This window comes from Pleurodeles waltl, chromosome 5 (assembly GCF_031143425.1).
Source record: "Pleurodeles waltl isolate 20211129_DDA chromosome 5, aPleWal1.hap1.20221129, whole genome shotgun sequence".
NCBI lineage: Eukaryota > Metazoa > Chordata > Amphibia > Caudata > Salamandridae > Pleurodeles > Pleurodeles waltl.
In genome coordinates, this window is record NC_090444.1 from 969173873 (window position 1) to 969193781 (window position 19909).

The following is a 19909-nucleotide window of genomic DNA, read 5'->3' on the forward strand; positions in this document are numbered from 1 at the left end:
GTCATTCTCAGACCTGAACAAGAAGTTACTTACCTTCGGTAACAAATTATCTGCAAAAGGCTATCTAGCTGCAGATTCCTTACCTTAGAATTCCCTGGCATTAGCTTCGAATTAGGAATTTTTCTGCTGAGCCGTACCCTGTGCGTACTTTCGGGTCGCATCAATCGGATCTGCGTGTGACGTCCGGCTCTACATAGCGTCATAGCCATCTGTGACGTCACGGTCTTCTATATAGGCACCACCCTAGCGCGTGTACGTCAGTTCTTTTCCACAACTTCCCAAGCCAGAAGGGCAGAGTCATGGAAGAACCAACAATTATCTACTTTTCTTGGTTGCTTGAGCGCAAAAAACATGCCCTTGAGAAAGGGGGAAAAATCATGAAACACTTAACGTATATATGCGCAAAGTGGGGACGCCTGGGTGGGTGTAAGGAATCTGCAGGTAGATAGAGTCTCCTCCAGATAATTCGTTACGGAAGATAAGTAACTTGTTCAACTGCTAGAGACCGCCTGCTGCAGATTCCTTACATTAGAATAGATACCCAAGCTAGAACTCCTGGTGGTGGGTTGCGTGAATATACCTTACACCCGGAAGTCCTGTAGGACCGAGCGGGCAAAAAGCCCCTCCCTCCTCACCTGGCTATCCAGGCAGTAGTGTCTTGCAAACGTGCAAGGAAGCCTACGTTGCCTCTTGGAAGATATCAAGTATTGGCACGCCTCGAGCCAACGCAGTGGGAGCAGCTTTCCCACTGGTAGAGTGAGCCCTTAACCCTGGCAACTGCTTCTTAGCCAAAGCATAGCAAGTTTTTATACAGAGAACGACCCAGTGCGAAATGGATGGTTTTCTGGACTGCTCGACCCTTCTTTGCACTAACGTACCCTACAAAGAGTTGGTCGACCACCCAGAACTCTTTTGTGCGGTAAAGACAGAACGATAACGCTCTTTTTGGGTCCAGCCGATAGAGACACTCCTCTTTTTAGAGAGATGCAGTGGTGCAAAGAAGGTGGGCAGGGTGATATTTTGACCCAGATGGAAAGGGGTCACCACCTTGAGGAGGAAAGAGGTACGAGTTCCAAGGACTACTTTATCAGGATATATTTTGAGATACAGTGATTTCGATGATGAAGCCTGCATCCCACTCACTCTCCTGGCAGATGTGATCGCCACCAAGAAGGCTGATTTGATAGTGAGAAACCGGTGAGGACAGTTATGTAAAGGCTCAAAAGGAGCACACATTAGAAAAGTAAGTACTAGATTAAGGTCCCACTGGAACATAACAAAAGGCATAGGAGGAAAATGTACAAGCCCTTTTAAGAATCTCAGTACAATTGTAGACTTAAAGATGGTTGATCGGGCAATCTAAGAAATGCCCATAAGGCAGAAAGATAGCCCTTGAGAATCCCTAAGGAGGAACCCTGTTGGGCGAGTGACAGAATGAACAAAAGGACATTAGATAGAAAAGAAGAGGCTCAACAGACCTCTCTGTACAATATGAACAAAAAGTTTCCACCTGCAGGCGTAAACAGACTTAGTAGAGGGACGCCTGGCTGCCAGAATTACATTAGAGACACAGGGAGGTCATAAACCATCAACTGTCACCGCTCAACCTCCACGCATGAAGCCGCAAAGTTGCCAGGTTCGGGTGGAGATCCTTCCCCTGCTACTACATCAGAAGATCCTCCCGAAGAGGCAACCAGATTGGAGGACTGATGCTCATTTTGAGAAGCTTTGGATACCAGACTCTTCGTGCCCAAACGGGAACCACTAGGATTACTTTGGCCCTGTCGTTCTTGATTTTTTTGAGAACTCTCGGCAGAAGCAGTATGGGCGGAAAGGCGTAAAGGAGGCCTGAGCTCTACTCGCGACGAAAAGCGTCACCTAGCGATAGCCCCCTTGGAAACTCAAACATGCAAAACTGCTAACATTGTGCGTTCTCCGGGGAGGCTAACAGATCTAACCAAGGCTCTCAGCACTGCTGGAAGTCCTTGTGCCACCTCCTGATGGAGATACCATTTGTGATCCGCTAAGCATCGCCGGCTGAGGTTTTCCGCCCTGGTGTTCAGAGAACCTGCCAGGTGGTGAACCACCAGGGTTATGCCCTTCTGTTCCAGCCATGTCCAGAGACGCAGAGCCTTTTGACAAAGGTTTCACGAACCCACACCGCCCTGCTTGTTGCAGTACCACATTGCAGTAGTGTTGTTTGTAAACACCTGCACTACCTTCCCTTTCACAACAGGAAGAAATGCTTTTAATGCTAGTCCGATTGCCCGAATTCGACCAGAGAACTCTGATCTCCACCTCTCCCAGATGACCGCCCCCATCCCAGAAGTGATGCGTCTGTCACTACTGTGAGATCTGGTTGGGGAAGGGAGAAGAGTCTGCCTCTGACCCAATCGCAGTTCACTAACCACCACTGCAGATCCTTCGCAGTTCCCTCCAAGATCTGAACCACATCAGTAAGATTTCCCTGATGCTGTGCACATTGGAACTTCAGGTCCCACTGCAGGGCCCTCATATGCCATCTGGCATGTTGGACTAATAGGATGCAGGAACCAATGAGTCCCAACAGCCTTAGAGTCTGTCTCACTGAAATCCAGGACAGAGGCTGAAACATCAGTATCATAACCTGAATATCCTGAACTCACTGCTTGGGAGGATAGGCCCGATACTGCACTGTGTCCAGAACAGCCCAGATGAAAGTGAGCTTCTGAGAGGGAGTCAGGTGCGACTTCGGCACATTTATAGTGAACCCCAGAAATGCAGGAGGTTTGCCGTCATCTGGAGGTGGGTGACAAGAACCTGGGGCGTCTGAGCCTTCAACAGCCAATCGTCTAGGTAGTGGGGAGGACTGAAATCCCTCAGCTGCGCAGATGAGCTGCCACCACCGCCATCACCTTTGTGAACACCCGAGGGGCGCAAGTGAGACCGAAAGGGAGCACGGTAAAAGAAAACCTTGAACCGCAAGTAACGCCTGTAGGCGGGCAGGATGGAGATATGAAAGGAAATGAAAATGTCACTTACCCAGTGTACATCTGTTCGTGGCATCAGTTGCTGAGATTCACATGTTCTGCAATAGCTCGCCATCTGGTGTTGGGTCGGAGTGTTACAAGTTGTTTTTCTTCGAAGAAGTGTTTTCGAGTCACGGGACCGAGTGACTCCTCCTTCTGTGCTCATTGCGCATGGGCGTCGACTCCATCTTCGATTGTTTTCCCCGCAGAGGGTGAGGTAGGAGTTGTACTATAGTAATAGTGCCCGCGCAATGAAATGTGTAAGTATGTACCTATTAAAGGTTTAAATAATATATATACAAATGTACAAAATTGAAGGTAACTTCTGAACTGCTACAGGCTCCCGGGGAGGTGGGTGGGCACATGTGAATCTCAGCGACTGATGCCACGAACAGATGTACACTGGGTAAGTGACATTTTCAGTTCGATGGCATCTGTCGCTGTAGATACACATGTTCTGCATAGACTAGTAAGCAGTTATTTCCCCATAAGCGGTGGTTTAGCCTGTAGGAGTAGAAGTTGTCTGAAATAGAGTTCTTAATACAGCTTGACCTACTGTAGCTTGTTGTGCGGATAGCACATCTATACAGTAGTGTTTGGTGAATGTGTGAGGCGTAGACCATGTGGCTGCCTTACATATTTCATGCATTGGGATGTTTCCTAAAAAAGCCATTGAAGCACCTTTTTTCCTTGTTGAATGTGCCCTGGGAGTAATGGGCAGTTGTCTTTTTGCTTTAAGGTAGCAGATTTGGATGCATTTAACTATCCATCTGGCTATACCTTGTTTTGATATTGGGTTACCTGCATGAGGTTTTTGGAATGCAATAAATAGCTGTTTAGTCTTTCTGATGTTCTTTGTTCTGTCAATGTAGTACATTAATGCTCTTTTGACATCTAATGTATGTAGTGCTCTTTCAGCCACAGAATCTGGCTGTGGGAAAAAAAACTGGTAGTTTGATTTAGATGGAACGGTGAAATAACTTTTGGTAAAAATTTTGGATTAGGTCTTAGGACGACCTTATTTTTATGTATTTGTATAAAAGGTTCTTGTGTTGTGAACGCTTGAATTTCACTTACTCTTCTTAGAGATGTAATGGCGATGAGAAAGGCAACTTTCCAGATTAGAAATTGTATTCCGCAAGAGTGCATGCGTTCGAAAGGTGGGCCCATGAGTCTTGTTAGGACCACGTTTAGGTTCCATGAAGGAACAGGTGGTGTTCTTGGTGGTATAATTCTTTTAAGACCTTCTATGAATGCTTTGATGACTGGTATCCTATACAAGGAAGTTGAATAGGTAGTCTGCAGGTATGCAGATATTGCTGCAAGGTGTATTTTAATAGAAGAGAAGGCTAGCTTTGCTTTTTGTAAATGGAGCAAGTAATTTACTATATGTTTTGGAGTTGCGTGTAGTGGTTGTATCTGATTATGATGGCAGTAACAAACAAATCTTTTCCACTTACTTGCGTAGCAGTGTCTAGTGGATGGCCTTCTGGCCTGCTTTATGACTTCCATACACTCTTGGCTAAGTTGTAAGTGTCCGAATTCTAGGATTTCAGGAGCCAGATTGCTAGATTCAGCGATGCTGGATCTGGGTGTCTGATCTGTTGGTTGTGTTGCGTTAACAGATCTGGTTTGTTGGGCAGTTTGATGTGGGGTACTACAGAGAGATCTAGCAGTGTTGTGTACCAGGGTTGTCTTGCCCACGTTGGTGCTATTAAAATGAGTTTGAGTTTGTTTTGACTCAATTTGTTTACTAGATAAGGAAGGAGAGGGAGAGGAGGAAAAGCGTAAGCAAATATTCCTGACCAGTTCATCCATAGGGCATTGCCTTGGGATTGCTTGTGTGGGTATCTGGACGCGAAGTTTTGGCATTTTGCGTTCTCTTTTGTTGCAAATAAGTCTATTTGAGGTGTTCCCCAGAGTGTGAAGTAGGTGTTTAGAATTTGTGGGTGGATTTCCCATTCGTGGACTTGCTGGTGATCTCGAGAGAGATTGTCTGCCAGTTGATTCTGGATCCCTTCAATAAACTGTGCTATTAGACGAATTTGATGGTGGATTGCCCACTTCCATATGTTTTGAGCTAATAAGCTTAACTGCGTTGAATGTGTTCCTCCTTGTTTGTTTAGATAATACATCGTTGTCATGTTGTCTGTTTTGACAAGGATGTATTTGTGGATTATGATTGGTTGGAAAGCTTTTAGTGCTTGAAAAACTGCTAATAATTCTAGATGATTTATATGCAGTTTTGTTTGATGTATGTCCCATTGTCCTCTTATGTTGTGTTGATTGAGATGTGCTCCCCACCCTGTCATGAAAGCATCTGTTGTTATTACGTACTGTGGCACTGGGTCTTGGAAAGGCCACCCTTTGTTTAAATTTATACTGTTCCACCATAGAAGCGAGAGGTAAGTTTGGCGGTCTATTAACACCAGATCTAGAAGGTGACCCTGTGCTTGAGACCACTGTGAGGCTAGGCACTGTTGTAAGGGCCTCATGTGCAGTCTTGCGTTTGGGACAATGGCTATGCATGAGGACATCATACCTAGGAGCTGTAGTATTGTTCTTGCTTGTATTGTCTGATTTGGAGACATGTGTTGAATGACTCTGTTGAAATTGTGAATTCTTTGTGGAGTTGGCGTTGCTACTCCTTTTGTCGTGTCTATTATGGCTCCTAGATATTGCTGTACTTTGCTTGGCTGAATGTTGGATTTTGCAAAGTTGACGGTGAACCCTAGTTTGTAGAGGGTTTGTATGACTTGATTTGTGTGGTTTGAGCATTGTGTGAGCGAAGTGGTTTTGATTAGCCAGTCGTCTAGATACGGGAATACATGTATTTGCTGCCTTCTGATGTGTGCAGCGACTACTGCTAGGCATTTTGTGAATACTCTTGGAGCGGTTGTTAAACCAAAAGGCAATACTTTGAATTGGTAATGTATTCCTTTGAATACAAACCTTAGATATTTTCTGTGTGATTGATGTATTGGTATATGGAAATATGCGTCTTTGAGGTCTAGGGTTGTCATGTAGTTGTGTTTTTTGAGCAATGGTAACACTTCTTGTAGTGTGACCATGTGAAAGTGGTCTGATTTGATGAATGTGTTTACTACTCTGAGGTCTAGAATTGGTCTCAGTGTTTTGTCCTTTTTTGGTATCAAAAAGTACAGTGAATAAACTCCTGTTTTTATTTGTGTGCTTGGTACTAATTCTATTGCATTTTTTTGCAGTAGTGCTTGAACTTCTATCTCTAGAAGCTGTGAATGGTGTTTTGATAAATTTTGTGATTTTGGTGGTATGTCTGGAGGGAATTGCAGGAATTCTATGCAATAACCATGTTGGATAATTGCTAGGACCCATGTGTCTGTAGTTATTTCCTCCATGCTTCGTAATATTGACTTATCCTTCCCCCCACTGGTGTTGTGTGGGGGGGGTGAGTGACGTGTGAGTCACTGCTTGTTGGTAGTGGTTTTGGGGCTTTGAAATCTTCCTCTATTCCTAGGGAATTGCCCTCCTCTATACTGGCCCCGAAAGCCTCCCCTGTACTGTCCCTGGTAGGTGGACGGTGCGGACTGTGAGGTACTAGCTTGTGTGGCCTGACCCCGAAACCCTCCTCTAAAAGGTGTTTTGCGGAAGGTGGTATAAGATCCTCTGCTCTGCGGGGAGTAGAGTGCGCCCATGGCCTTGGCAGTGTCAGTGTCCTTTTTGAGCTTTTCTATGGCTGTGTCGACCTCCGGACCGAACAGAAGTTTTTCGTTTACTGGCATGTTAAGTACTGCCTGCTGAATTTCTGGCTTGAATCCAGACGTTCTGAGCCATGCGTGCCTACGGATGGTAACCGACGTATTAATGGTCCTTGCGGCTGTGTCTGCTGCATCCATAGAGGAGCGTATTTGATTGTTGGAAATGTTTTGACCCTCCTCAACAACCTGTTTTGCTCTTTTTTGTAGATCTTTTGGGAGATGTTCAATGAGATGCTGCATCTCATCCCAGTGGGCTCTGTCGTATCGCGCTAGCAGCGCTTGTGAGTTTGCGATGCGCCACTGGTTTGCTGCTTGGACAGCGACCCTCTTCCCGGCTGCATCGAACTTTCTGCTTTCTTTATCTGGGGGAGGTGCATCCCCAGAAGTGTGTGAATTTGCCCGTTTTCTGGCAGCCCCTACCACCACGGAGTCTGGTGGCAGCTGAGAGGTGATGAATACAGGGTCCGTAGGAGGCGCCTTATACTTTTTGTCCACTCTAGGCGTTACTGCCCTACTTTTAACTGGTTCCTTGAAGATCTCCTTTGCATGGCGTAGCATGCCTGGGAGCATAGGCAGGCTTTGGTAGGAGCTGTGGGTGGAGGAGAGGGTGTTAAATAAAAAGTCATCCTCTACTTGTTCAGAGTGTAGTTCCACATTATGGAACTGTGCTGCTCTAGCCACCACTTGTGAATAGGCTGTGCTGTCCTCAGGTGGTGATGGCCTAGTTGGGTATGTGTCTGGGCTGTTATCAGACACTGGTGCATCGTATAAGTCCCACGCGTCTTGATCTTGGTCATCGTGGCTCATGGCGGTGTGAGCTGGCGAATGTGACGGGGTGTAAGTTGGCGAAGCCGGAGTTACAGGTGGAGGCGAGGGAGGAGGTGTTACCTTCTTTGCGGTTTGTTGCTGAGGAGCCTCTAGTGCTATAAACTGAAGTGTTCTCTTTCTTTTGACAGGTTGAAGGGTACTGATCTTCCCTGTCCCCTGCAGAATAAAGATACGCTTTTGCGTGTGATCCACTTCAGTGGATTGCAGTTCCTGTTCGAATCTGTGTTTTTTCATTTGTGAAGACATAGAATGCTCTTCAGTATAGGAGCCTGAAACTGGGTCTGTTGGTGCTTTTTTCGGCTCCGAAAACCCTGTTGTTTGTCTTTTCGGCTCCGAGGTAACCTTCCTCTTCTTTTGTGCCGAAAAATCTTGGCCTCTATGGTCTTCGGCGCCACTGTCTCTGCGTCGATCCGTGTCGACACCGAACTCTCGGTGTCGATGCTTCTCTTTAGCACTCTCTCGGTCCCGAGGAGGCTGCGTGCCGGTGTCTCGACCGGAGTCGGACGATCTCGACACTGAATGGGCCTTTTTCGGTGCCGATTGTTGGACACCGGTAATTTGGGTTGAGCCATGGCCGGTTGGCAGTGGCGTCCCCTGGGCCTTTTTGCCTTTTTTAAGTTCTGATCTCGACGTCTTACTCACAGTTTTTGTATTGTCGAGTTCGTCGGAGTCTGAATCCTGGATGGAAAAGGATTCCTCCTGTTCCTCTTCTGTCTCGAACTGTCGATGCTCCTTTGGCGTGGACGCCATCTGCAGTCTTCTCGCTCGACGGTCGCGCAGAGTTTTTCGGGACCGGAACGCCCGACAGGCCTCACAGGATTCTTCGCTGTGCTCGGGTGACAGGCACAGGTTACAGACCGAGTGTTGGTCCGTATAAGGAAATTTGTTGTGGCATTCAGGGCAGAATCTAAACGGGGTCCGTTCCATCGGCGTTGTTCTCCACGCGGTCGGGCCAACTAGGCCCTGACGGTGTGCCGAAATCTACCCCGAAGGGCACCGAAGCGCTTCGATGTTCAATGCGTCGTCGTGTGTGTTTATCTCGAACCGGATCGCAACAATACCGTCGAAAATCTTCCGTTTTCAGCTATCTTTCCGTTCCGAAACTCGGAGCGACAGGAACACGTCCGAACCCGATGGCGGAAAGAAAACAATCGAAGATGGAGTCGACGCCCATGCGCAATGAGCACAGAAGGAGGAGTCACTCGGTCCCGTGACTCGAAAACACTTCTTCGAAGAAAAACAACTTGTAACACTCCGACCCAACACCAGATGGCGAGCTATTGCAGAACATGTGTATCTACAGCGACAGATGCCATCGAACATGTCACATACCCAGTGTACATCTGTTCGTGGCATTAGTCGCTGCAGATTCACATGCTGTGCATAGTCCGCCGTCTGGTGTTGGGTCGGAGTGTTACAAGTTGTTTTTCTTCGAAGAAGTCTTTTCGAGTCACGAGACCGAGGGACTCCTCCTACTTTGGTTCCATTGCGCATGGGCGTCGACTCCATGTTAGATTGTTTTCCCCGCAGAGGGTGAGGTAGGAGTTGTGTATGTTAGTAATAGTGCCCATGCAATGGAATGAATAAGTATGTACAAAATGAAGGTTAAAGTAGGAAAATGTCACTTACCCAGTGTACATCTGTTCGTGGCATTAGTCGCTGCAGATTCACATGTTGTGCATAGTCCGCCGTCTGGTGTTGGGTCGGAGTGTTACAAGTTGTTTTTCTTCGAAGAAGTCTTTTCGAGTCACGAGACCGAGAGACTCCTCCTCCTTTGTTCCATTGCGCATGGGCGTCGACTCCATGTTAGATTGTTTTCCCCGCAGAGGGTGAGGTAGGAGTTGTGTATGTTAGTAATAGTGCCCATGCAATGGAATGAATAAGTATGTACCAAATAAGGTTTAAGTAATATATTTACAAATGTACAAATGTTGAAGATAACTTCCAAACGGCTACAGGCTCCCGGGGAGGCGGGTGGGCACATGTGAATCTGCAGCGACTAATGCCACGAACAGATGTACACTGGGTAAGTGACATTTTCCGTTCGGTGGAATGTGTAGCTGCAGATACACATGTTGTGCATAGACTAGTAAGCAGTTATCTCCCCAAAAGCGGTGGCTCAGCCTGTAGGAGTGGAAGTAGTCTGAAATAAAGTTCTTAGTACGGCTTGACCTACTGTGGCTTGTTGTGCGGATAGCACGTCTACACAGTAGTGCTTAGTAAATGTGTGAGGCGTAGACCATTTGGCTGCCTTACATATCTCATTCATTGGAATGTTTCCTAGGAAGGCCATGGTAGCGCCTTTCTTTCTGGTTGAATGTGCCCTTGGTGTATTGGGCAGTTCTCTCTTTGCTTTAAGGTAGCAGGTTTGGATGCACTTAACTATCCATCTGGCTATACCCTGTTTTGATATTGGGTTTCCTGTATGAGGTTTTTGAAATGCAATAAACAGTTGTTTTGTTTTTCTAATTTCTTTTGTTCTGTCAATGTAATACATTAGTGCTCTTCTGATGTCTAATGTATGTAGTGCCCTTTCAGCTACTGAGTCTGGCTGTGGGAAGAACACTGTTAGTTCTACCGTTTGATTTAAGTGGAACGGTGAAATAACTTTTGGTAAAAATTTTGGATTGGTTCTTAGGACCACCTTATTTTTGTGTATTTGAATAAAAGGTTCTTGTATAGTAAACGCTTGAATTTCACTTACTCTTCTTAGAGATGTGATGGCAATGAAAAATGCAACCTTCCACGTTAAGAATTGCATTTCGCAAGAGTGCATGGGTTCAAAAGGTGGGCCCATGAGTCTTGTTAAGACGATGTTGAGGTTCCATGAAGGAACAGGTGGTGTTCTTGGTGGTATAATTCTTTTCAGGCCTTCCATAAAGGCTTTAATGACAGGTATCCTAAATAGTGAAGTTGAATGGGTAATTTGCAGGTATGCAGATATTGCTGCGAGGTGTATCTTTATGGAAGAGAAGGCTAGATTTGATTTTTGTAAATGTAGCAAGTATCCCACTATATCCTTTGGAGATGCATGTAATGGTTTAACTTGATTATTATGGCAGTAGCAAACAAATCTCTTCCATTTGCTTGCATAGCAGTGTCTAGTGGATGGTCTTCTAGCTTATTTTATGACTTCCATACATTCTTGGGTGAGGTTTAAATGTCCGAATTCGAGGATCTCAGGAGCCAGATTGCTAGGTTCAGCGATGCTGGGTTTGGATGCCTGATCTGTTGTTTGTGTTGTGTTAACAGATCTGGTCTGTTGGGCAACCTGACATGGGGTACTACTGACAGGTCTAGTAGTGTTGTGTACCAAGGTTGTCTTGCCCATGTTGGTGCTATTAGTATGAGTTTGAGTTTGTTTTGACTCAATTTGTTTACTAGATATGGAAGGAGAGGGAGAGGGGGAAAAGCGTACGCAAATATCCCTGACCAGTTCATCCATAGAGCATTGCCTTGAGACTGCCTGTGTGGGTACCTGGATGCGAAGTTTTGGCATTTTGCGTTCTCCTTTGTTGCAAATAGGTCTATTTGAGGTGTCCCCCAAATTTTGAAGTAAGTGTTTAGAATTTGGGGGTGAATCTCCCATTCGTGGACCTGTTGGTGATCTCGAGAGAGATTGTCTGCTAGTTGATTTTGGATCCCTGGAATAAATTGTGCTATTAGGCGAATGTGGTTGTGAATTGCCCATTGCCATATCTTTTGTGCCAGGAGGCACAGCTGTGTCAAGTGTGTTCCCCCCTGTTTGTTTAGATAATACATTGTTGTCATGTTGTCTGTTTTGACAAGAATGTATTTGTGGGTTATGATGGGTTGAAATGCTTTCAACGCTAGGAATACTGCTAACAATTCGAGGTGATTTATATGCAGCTTTGTTTGATGTACGTCCCATTGTCCTTGGATGCTGTGTTGATTGAGGTGTGCTCCCCACCCTGTCATGGAAGCATCTGTTGTTATCACGTATTGTGGCACTGGGTCTTGGAAAGGCCGCCCTTTGTTTAAATTTACATTGTTCCACCATAGAAGCGAGATGTATGTTTGGCGGTCTATCAACACCAGATCTAGAAGGTGACCCTGTGCATGTGACCACTGTGATGCTAGGCACTGTTGTAAGGGCCTCATGTGCAGTCTTGCGTTTGGGACAATGGCTATGCAGGAGGACATCATGCCTAGGAGTTTTAATACCGTCTTTGCCTGTATCTTTTGTGTTGGATACATGGCTTGTATAACCTTGTGAAAATTTTGAACCCTTTGTGGACTTGGAGTGGCTATTCCCTTTGTTGTGTTGATTGTCGCTCCTAAGTATTGCTGTGTTTTGCACAGCAGAATGTGAGATTTTGTATAGTTGATGGAGAAACCGAGTTTGTAGAGGGTTTGTATGACATAATCTGTGTGGTGTGAACACTTTGTGAGGGAGTTGGTCTTGATTAGCCAATCGTCTAGGTACGGGAATGCGTGTATATGCTGCCTTCTGATGTGTGCAGCTACTACTGCTAGGCATTTTGTAAATACTCTTGGTGCGGTTGTGATACCGAACGGCAACACTTTGAATTGGTAATGTATTCCTTTGAATACGAACCTTAGGTATTTCCTGTGCGAGGGATGTATCGGTATGTGGAAATACGTGTCCTTTAGATCTAAGGTTGTCATGTAGTCTTGTTGCTTTAGCAGTGGTAACACGTCTTGTAGCGTGACCATGTGAAAGTGGTCTGATTTGATGTAGGTGTTTAGTGTTCTGAGATCTAGGATTGGTCTCAGTGTTTTGTCCTTTTTTGGTATTAGAAAGTACAGTGAGTAAACTCCCGTGTTTTTTTGTGTACATGGTACCAAGTCTATTGCGTCCTTTTGCAGTAATGCTTGAACTTCTAGTTCTAGAAGGTCTAGATGTTGTTTTGACATATTCTGTGTTTTTGGTGGGACATCTGGAGGGAGTTGGAGAAATTCTATGCAATAACCATGTCGGATAATTGCTAAGACCCAAGTGTCTGTTGTTATCTCCTCCCAAGATTTGTAAAACTGACTTAGTCTTCCCCCCACTGGTGTTGTGTGAAGGGGTTGAGTGACTTGTGAGTCACTGTTTGGTTGGAGGGGTTTTTGGACTTTGAAATTTTCCCCGGTTTCTAGGGAATTGTCCTCCTCTATACTGGCCCCGAAAGCCTCCCCTTTGGTACTGTCCCTGGTAGGTAGACGGTGTAGATTGTGAGGTGCTGGCTTGTGTGGCTTGACCCCGAAACCCCCCTCTGAAGGTTGTTTTGCGGAAGGTGCCGAAAGTGCCTCTGCCCTGCGGGGAATAGAGTGCGCCCATGGCCTTGGCTGTGTCCGTGTCCTTTTTCAATTTCTCAATTGCCGTGTCCACTTCGGGTCCAAACAATTGTTGTTCATTGAACGGCATATTGAGCACCGCTTGCTGTATTTCCGGTTTAAAGCCAGATGTGCGCAACCATGCGTGCCTTCTTATGGTTACTGCGGTATTTATTGTTCTTGCCGCTGTGTCCGCTGCGTCCATAGAGGAGCGTATTTGGTTATTGGAGATGTTTTGTCCTTCCTCAACCACTTGTTTTGCCCGTTTTTGAAATTCCTTGGGTAGATGCTCGATGAGATGCTGCATCTCGTCCCAATGGGCTCTATCATATCGCGCTAGGAGCGCCTGAGAGTTGGCGATGCGCCACTGGTTTGCAGCTTGTACTGCGACCCTTTTCCCAGCTGCGTCGAACTTGCGGCTCTCCTTATCCGGAGGTGGTGCCTCGCCTGATGTGTGCGAGTTGGCTCTCTTGCGAGCTGCCCCTACCACGACTGAATCTGGTGGCAGCTGTGAGGTGATAAAAGTAGGGTCCGTGGGCGGTGCTTTATATTTTTTCTCCACCCTTGCAGTTATCGCTCTACTCTTGACAGGTTCTTTGAAGATCTGCTTTGCGTGCCTTAGCATTCCTGGAAGCATAGGCAGGCTTTGGTAGGTGCTATGGGTGGAAGAGAGGGTGTTGAAAAGGAAGTCATCCTCGACAGGTTCTGCATGTAACGACACGTTATGGAACTCTGCTGCCCTAGCTACCACCTGTGCATACGCTGTGCTGTCCTCAGGTGGTGAGGGCTTGGTAGGGTACGACTCAGGACTATTGTCTGACACTGGGGCGTCGTATAAGTCCCAAGCGTCCTGGTCGTCTTGGCTCATGGTGGTATGAGCCGGTGAATGTGACGGAGTCTGTGCCGGTGATGTGTGAGTTACAGGTGGAGGAGAGGGTGGCGGAGTTACCTTCTTCACCATTTTTTGTGGTGTTTGTTCTTGTGTTTGGAACTCGAGTCTCCTTTTTCTCCTGATTGGGGGAAGAGTGCTGATCTTCCCTGTCCCACTTTGTATGAAGATCCGCTTTTGTGTGTGGTCTACATCAGTGGTCTGTAACTCTTCTTCAAATCTATGTTTGCGCATTTGAGAGGACAGTGATTGTTCCTCTGTATATGAGCTGGCAGTTGGTTCGGTTGCTGGTCGTTTTGGCACCGAAACTGTGTCTCTGCTTGTTTTCGGCTCCGAGGAGAATTTTTTCTTTTTCGGCGTCGATCTTCCTCGGTGCCGCTGTCTCTGCGCCGAGCAGCTTCGGTTCCGCTGTCTCGGGGTCGATCTTTTTCGGCAGCACTTTCTCGGTCCCGAGATTGCTGCGTGCCTGTGTCTCGACCCGAGTCGGACGATCTCGGCACCAGTTCGTCCTTTTTCGGTGCCGATGGACGGTCACCTAATTTATGGGTTGAGCCATGGCCTGTTGGCAGTGGCGTCCCTTGGGCCTTGTATGTTTTTTTGTGTGGTGCTTGCTTCGACGTCTTACTCACGGTTTCTTCGACGTCGAATTCCTCCGAGTCCGATTCATGGGTGGAGAAGGCTTCCTCTTCTTCTCCTTGTCCCTCGAACTCTCGGTGTCCTGTCGGCGTGGACGCCATCTGCAATCTTCTGGCTCGCCGGTCACGGACCGTTTTTCGGGACCGAAACGCACGACAGGCCTCACACGTTTCTTCCTTGTGCTCGGGCGACAGACACAAGTTACAGACCAAATGTTGGTCTGTATATGGATATTTATTGTGGCATTTAGGACAGAATCGGAACAGGGTCCGTTCCATCAGTGTCGATGCTACGCGCGGTCGGGCCGACCAGGCCCCGACGGGGGATCGAAATTACCCCAAAGGGCGACCGGAGCTCTTCACGATTCGGTGTCGATTCTATTCTAACCCGATACCGAACGAAACAATACTGACGTAGTTTTCCGAAGTTATGATTATCTTTCCGTCCCGAAACCCGGAGCGAAAAGGAACACGTCCGAACCCGATGGCGGAAAAAAAAACAATCTAACATGGAGTCGACGCCCATGCGCAATGGAACAAAAGGAGGAGGAGTCCCTCGGTCTCGTGACTCGAAAAGACTTCTTCGAAGAAAAACAACTTGTAACACTCCGTCCCAACACCAGACGGCGGACTATGCACAACATGTGTATCTGCAGCTACACATGCCACCGAACATATATTTACAAATGTACAAATGTTGAAGATTACTTCCAAATGGCTACAGGCTCCCGGGGAGGCGGGTGGGCGCATGTGAATCTGCAGCGACTAATGCCACGAACAGATGTACACTGGGTAAGTGACATTTTCCGTTCGGTGGCATGTGTAGCTGCAGATACACATGCTGTGCAGCTGCAGATACACATGCTGTGCATAGACTAGTAAGCAGTTATCTCCCCAAAAGCGGTGGTTCAGCCTGTAGGAGTGGAAGTAGTTTGAAATAAAGTTCTTAGTACAGCTTGACCTACTGTGGCTTGTTGTGCAGATAACACGTCTACACAGTAGTGCTTAGTAAATGTGTGAGGCGTAGACCATGTTGCTGCCTTACATATTTTGTTCATTGGAATATTTCCTAGAAAGGCCATGGTAGCACCTTTCTTTCTGGTTGAGTGTGCCTTTGGTGTAATAGGCAGCTGTCTCTTTGCTTTAAGATAGCAGGTTTGGATGCACCTAACTATCAATCTACCTATACCTTGTTTTGATATTGGATTTCCTGTATGAGGTTTTTGAAATGCAATAAATAGTTGTTTTGTTTTCCTAATTAGTTTTGTTCTGTCAATGTAGTACATTAGTGCTCTTTTGATGTCTAATGTATGTAGTGCTCTTTCAGCTATTGAGTCTGGCTGTGGAAAGAACACTGGCAATTCTACTGTTTGATTTAAGTGGAACGGTGAGATGACCTTTGGTAAGAATTTTGGGTTGGTTCTTAGAACTACCTTATTTTTGTGTATTTGAATAAATGGTTCTTGTATAGTAAATGCCTGAATTTCACTTACTCTTCTTAGAGATGTAATGTCAATGAGAAATGCAACTTTCCACATTAAGTATTGCATTTCACAAGAATGCATGGGTTCGAAAGGTGGACCCATGAGCCTTGTCAAGACAATGTTGAGGTTCCATGAAGGAACAGGTGGTGTCCTTGGTGGTATTATTCTCTTTAGGCCCTCCATAAACGCTTTAATGACAGGTATTCTAAATAGGGAAGTTGAATTAGTAATCTGCAGGTAAGCAGATATTGCTGCGAGATGTATTTTTATGGAATTGAAAGCTAGATTTGATTTTTGTAGATGTAGTAAATATCCTACTACATCTTTTGGAGATGCATGCAATGGTTGGACTTGATTATTATGGCAGTAACAAACAAATCTTTTCCATTTACTTGCATAGCAGTGTCTAGTGGATGGCCTTCTAGCTTGTTTTATGACCTCCATACATTCTTGTGTGAGGTTCAAGTGTCCAAATTCTAGGATTTCAGGAGCCAAATTGCTAGATTCAGCGATGCTGGGTTTGGATGCCTGATCTGTTGTTTGTGTTGTGTTAACAGATCTGGCCTGTTGGGTAGTTTGACATGAGGTACTACTGACAGGTCTAGTAGTGTGGTATACCAAGGTTGTCTTGCCCATGTTGGTGCTATTAGTATGAGTTTGAGTTTGTTTTGACTCAATCTGTTTACTAGATATGGAAGGAGAGGGAGAGGGGGAAAAGCGTACGCAAATATCCCTGACCAATTCATCCATAGAGCATTGCCTTGAGATTGCCGGTGTGGGTACCTGGATGCGAAGTTTTGGCATTTTGCGTTTTCTTTTGTTGCAAATAGATCTATTTGAGGTGTTCCCCAAATTTGGAAGTAAGCGTTCAGGATTTGGGGGTGAATTTCCCATTCGTGGACCTGTTGGTGATCCCGAGAGAGATTGTCTGCTAGCTGGTTCTGGATCCCTGGAATAAACTGTGCTATTAGGCGAATGTGATTGTGAATTGGCGAATGTGGTTGTGAATTGCCCAATGCCATATTTTTTGTGTGAGGAGACACAACTGTGTCGAGTGTGTTCCCCCCTGTTTGTTTAAATAATACATTGTCGTCATGTTGTCTGTTTTGACAAGAATGTATTTGTGGGTTATCATTGGTTGGAATGCTTTCAACGCTAGAAATACTGCTAACAATTCTAGGTGATTTATATGAAACTTTCTTTGATGTACGTCCCATTGTCCTTGGATGCTGTGTAGATTGAGGTGTGCTCCCCACCCTGTCATGGAAGCATCTGTTGTTATCACGTATTGTGGCACTGGGTCTTGGAAAGGCCGCCCTTTGTTTAAATTTGTACTGTTCCACCATAGAAGCGAGATGTATGTTTGGCGGTCTATCAACACCAGATCTAGAAGGTGACCCTGTGCATGTGACCATTGTGATGCTAGGCACTGTTGTAAGGGCCGCATGTGCAATCTTGCGTTTGGGACAATGGCTATGCATGAGGACATCATGCCTAGGAGTTTTAAGACCATCTTTGCGTGTATCTTTTGTGTTGGATACATAGCTTGTATCACCTTGTGAAAATTTTGAACCCTTTGTGGACTTGGAGTGGCTATCCCTTTTGTTGTGTTGATTGTCGCTCCTAAGTATTGCTGTGTTTGACACGGCAAAAGGTGTGACTTTGCATAGTTGATGGAGAAACCCAGTTTGTAAAGGGTTTGTATAACAATCTGTGTGGTGTAAACACTTTGTTAGCGAGTTGGTTTTGATTAACCAATCGTCTAGGTACGGGAACACGTGTATTTGCTGCCTCCTGATATGTGCAGCTACTACTGCTAGACATTTTGTAAAGACTCTTGGTGCTGTCGTTATTCCGAATGGCAACACTTTGAATTGGTAATGCATTCCTTCGAATACGAACCTTCGGTATTTCCTGTGCGAGGGATGTATCGGTATATGGAAATACGCGTCTTTTAGATCTAACGTTGTCATGTAGTCTTGCTGTTTGAGTAGTGGTATTACGTCTTGTAACGTGACCATGTGAAAGTTGTCTGATTTGATGTAGGTGTTTAGTGTTCTGAGATCCAATATTGGTCTCAGACTTTTGTCCTTTTTCGGTATTAGAAAGTACAGTGAGTAAACTCCTGTGTTCTTTTGTGTTTTTGGTACTAATTCTATTGCGTCTTTTTGCAGTAATGCTTGAACTTCTAGTCCTAGAAGGTCTATATGCTGTTTGGACATCTTGTGTGTTTTCGGTGGGACGTTTGGAGGGAGTTGGAGAAATTCTATGCAATAACCATGTTGGATAATTGCTAAGACCCAAGTGTCTGTTGTTATCTCCTCCCAAGATTTGTAGAACTGGCTTAGTCTTCCCCCCACTGGTGTTGTGTGAAGGGGTTGAGTGACTTGTGAGTCACTGCTTGTTTTGAGGGGTTTTGGGCCCTTGAAATTTTCCCCGGTTTCTTAGGAATTGGCCCCCTCTGTATTGGCCCCGAAAGCCTCCCCTTTGATACTGTCCCTGGTAGGTAGAGGGTGTTGTTTGTGAGGTGCTGGCTTGTGTGGCTTGACCTCGAAACCCTCCTCTGAAAGTAGTTTTGCGAAATGTGCCAAATGTGCCTCTGCCCTGCGGGTAATAGAGTGCGCCCATGGCTTTAGCTGTGTCAGTGTCTTTCTTTAATTTTTCAATTGCAGTGTCCACTTCTGGTCCAAACAATTGTTGTTCATTGAACGGCATATTGAGCATTGCCTGTTGTATCTCAGGTTTGAAGCCGGATGTGCGCAGCCATGCGTGCCTCCTTATCGTTACAGTAGTATTTATAGTTCTTGCAGCTGTATCTGCTGCATCCATAGAAGAACGGATTTGGTTGTTGGATATGTTTTGTCCCTCTTCAACCACTTGTTTTGCCCGTTTTTGGAATTCTTTGGGGAGGTGCTCGATGAGATGCTGCATCTCGTCCCAATGGGCTCTGTCATATCGCGCTAGGAGTGCCTGCGAGTTGGCGATGCGCCACTGATTTGCAGCTTGTACTGCAACCCTTTTCCCGGCTGCATCAAACTTTCGGCTCTCCTTGTCTGGAGGTGGTGCGTCGCCTGATGTGTGCGAGTTGGCTCTTTTACGAGCTGCTCCTACGACAACTGAATCTGGTGTCAGTTGTGATGTAATAAAAGCAGGGTCTGTGGGTGGTGCCTTGTATTTCTTCTCCACCCTTGGGGTTATTGCTCTGCTTTTAACTGGCTCCTTAAAGATTTGTTTAGCGTGCCTTAGCATTCCTGGGAGCATAGGAAGGCTTTGATAATTGCTATGGGTGGAGGACAGGGTGTTAAAAAGGAAGTCATCCTCGATAGGCTTTGAATGTAGCGATACGTTATGAAACTCTGCTGCCCTAGCTACCACCTGAGCATACGCTGTACTGTCCTCAGGTGGTGAGGGCTTAGTGGGGTACGACTCAGGGCTATTGTCCGATACTGGGGCGTCATAGAGATCCCATGCGTCCTGGTCATCTTGGCTCATGGTGGTATGAGCTGGTGATTGTGACGGAGTCTGTGCCGGTGATATATGAGCTGCCGGTGGTGGAGAGGGTGGTGGAGTTACCTTCTTCACCACTTTTGCTTGTGGTGTTTTTTCTTGTTGTTGGAAATCTAGTTTCCTTTTTCTTCTGATTGGGGGAAGGGTGCTGATCATCCCTGTACCACTTTGTATAAAGATCCGCTTTTGCGTGTGATCTACAGCTGTTGTTTGTAATTCCTCCTCAAATCTGTGTTTTTGAAGTTGGGAGGACAGTGATTGTTCCTCTGAGTAGGAACTGGCTTTCGGTTCGGTTGCTGGGCGTTTTGGCACCAAAACCGTGTCTTTTGTTGTTTTCGGCTCCGAAGAGATTTTCCTCTTTTTCGGTGTCGTACCTTCTTGGCGTCGACCATCTTCGGTGCCGCTATCTCTGTGCCGAGCAGCTTCGGTGCCGTTGTCGACCCTTTTCTGCGGCAGTTTCTCGGTCCCGAGATTGCTGCGTGCCTGTGTCTCGACCTGAGTCGGACGATCTCGGCACCAG

General features: G+C 46.1%; 1 protein-coding gene across 4 annotated transcripts in view; it reads right to left on the bottom strand.

The window, feature by feature from the left end:
- The window catches only part of SRSF7 (serine and arginine rich splicing factor 7), a 193639-nt gene that overhangs the window by 88200 nt on the left and 85530 nt on the right, over positions 1–19909 (bottom strand). The gene's annotated exons all lie outside the window — the stretch shown is intronic.